Here is a 2,695-nt window from a genome sequence, read left to right as displayed (position 1 = left end):
GAACCCGTCCCTGGCAAAGCACCCCTCTCCCCACGGCCAGGAGAGAGCCCCGGCCGTGGGAACCCACCGCGAAGGCAGCGAGGGAGAGTTGGGGGGGGCGGCTGCGCCGTTTTGATCTCTGGGCTTGGATGCAAATGATGCCAGAAAGAAACTGGCCTGAACTAAACTAAGCCAACAGGAAAATAAACTGTGGAGATGTCAGTTTCTTATATTAACTGTTACAATTATTTATTATTTACTTTCAAACAGGGCTTGACTGATGCATCCGCTCTTACAGCAAATCACTCTCGCACAGGATCAAAACCAACCTGGCAGAATTCACTAAACAGACTAAACAAACGACAAGAGAAAAAGTGGCCTCAATAGCTAAACATTTTGTATATTGAGAGAAATATCGTTACTGTTGATGTTATTGTTTCTTAGATCTCTTACTTGATATGCTCCAGCATGAAGACCTCCTTGAAAATGGAGCTGTCTCAATACTAATTGAATGTGATAGGCACCAGGACAACCCCTAAACCCAAGCCAAGAAGTAATTTGAACATCCATCTTATCTATTTTGTTAGGATTATCAAATCACACCCTCAACTATTATTGTTATTACTAAATATTTTTACTCAGTGATTCCTGATAGCATTAAATCTTGATACACAAAATCAGTATGAAAAAACATCTAAGACTAAACACATAAACCTCCCAAGCCAGAAACAAAGTGGCTGACAATACTGTTTTTATATTTTGCATATTTATATCAACATTTTTATCATTAAAGTTAATTCAGCTGAGAAATCCCAGACGGACTACTCCTCCTATCAGGCAATAACTTCAGCCTCATTGACTTCAAAGACAGTGTTGACTGAGGGAAACCTTCAGGACTTAGCCTATGTGGTCATGTTCATGCCATGCCTTCTGATAAAATCACCCCAACTTGCACCAGAATGAGAGCCCAACTCCACGCTACATCTTGGGGGATGATGTGTGAAACAGCTCCTTGTAACATTTCCCTGCTATTTCACCACAAAGGATTCAAGGTCTTTGTCTCAAGGACATCAACACACAGGTAACCCAGTCCTAAAACTATCTCCACGACCTCTGTTCCCCTGCAGACCAAAGTCTAAAGCAGCCTCAGTTATGGCTCAGATGTGGGACACCAGCTCACAGGCAGGTTTCTCACCAGGTTAGAGGGACCTGACTGAGCTCCTACTCCTCATCTTGTTTTTCTGAGCCATGCACCAAGATCGAGGTTTAATTCCCAGGTATACCATCACTGTCTTGTCTCAGACTGTCTAGAGACTTGGGTGAACTCTCTCTGGGCCTGAATCAGCTTCGGTCAAGAAGAAGAGACCTTCTTCCAACCCAGGCTGTGCCCAAGACCAGCACCGAGCATCCAGCTCAGGTTGGACACAGCAGATAAAAACCTTCTGATGGATCCACTCCTTACATCCTCACTTCCTTTGTGAGGATCACAAATCACATGTGCCTTTGTAGACTCCAACATCTCCCAGACTCTTTCTCCTCCTAATACAACTATAAAGCAGCAAAATCTTTTCTGCAGCCTTTCACCAGTGTGAATTTCTGGGAGATGGAGGATTACAGAAGTGGTACACAAAATGGTCAGAATTACTCAGGTGACTGAACAGCTTCAGATGTCCCTAAACCTCTGTCTTCAGGCATTCAGAAACTTTTTAAGAACCTGACTCCAAGTGATGTTGCAAAAAGATTACATGGGGCAGGGAATGGAGCCCACAGCTTCCATACCCCAGACTAAAATAACCAGAAAATAAACCCTACTGACTCCAAAATGTCAGCACAATTTCTTTTAATTTTTTTTCATAGGCTCGAGTGCCTGACAGAAAGTCTGAAATGATTCTGTAGACTTCATCCATCTCCTTCCCAATGCTGCAGTGGATGAATAAATGTAAAACACTGATACAAGAAAAATAATTAATATTCCCGAAACAGCTCCTACTTTATCAGAAACAAAATCTCATGCTGTTTTCCCAACACTTCTACCTAAATAAGGAAACATGCAGAGCTGTGTTTTTTCTGGGCTGGCTGTAATTTGCAGGATGATTGAGTAGTCTGAAAGTCAACAGCCCCAGTTTGCTCCTGCACCCCACGATCCTGAGACAAGGCTGTGGGAAAACAGCTTTCTGGAGCTGACAAACAAAAACGAATGCTAAGCAACGAAATACATGTCTCCACATGGCCTGAGAAGCAGCCTAACAGTCCATTTGTATCCCAGTTGTCCCCAAAGCCCCGTTTCCAGAGCATGACTTTTCAGATTTCACATAGTTGTGATGGTCTAGTGAACATCCATCCCCAGAACGACTTTTCTCATGTCTCCAAAACCACAAATTGGACTTTTTCCAGCTTTCTTACCTCTTTTCTCCCAGGAACTGCTCACCTCCATCATCACAGAACTCCATTTCCCCCCATTTTCTCCCTTCCATCTTAATTGTTTTGCCTTTTTTTTTCCCCCTACAGATGACCTGGGAGACACAACACCTCCAGACTGTAATTCCTAACCTCTTCCTGTGATTTTTTTCAAACTGTCGGTGGCAGCCATGCAGTTGAATTTCCCATCACACCCAGCACCCCAGTGGAGCTCTGGTCATCCAAGCAACCTGGGTTGGCAACAGTGCCTTGCAGGAGCACGAGGTCCCATGGCACAGATCCACAAGGACATGCCACC

The sequence above is a fragment of the Manacus vitellinus genome, unplaced genomic scaffold (genome assembly GCF_001715985.3).
Source record: "Manacus vitellinus isolate BGI_N305 unplaced genomic scaffold, ASM171598v3 scaffold_0_pilon, whole genome shotgun sequence".
Classification (NCBI taxonomy): domain Eukaryota; kingdom Metazoa; phylum Chordata; class Aves; order Passeriformes; family Pipridae; genus Manacus; species Manacus vitellinus.
This window is presented reverse-complemented; position numbering follows the sequence as displayed.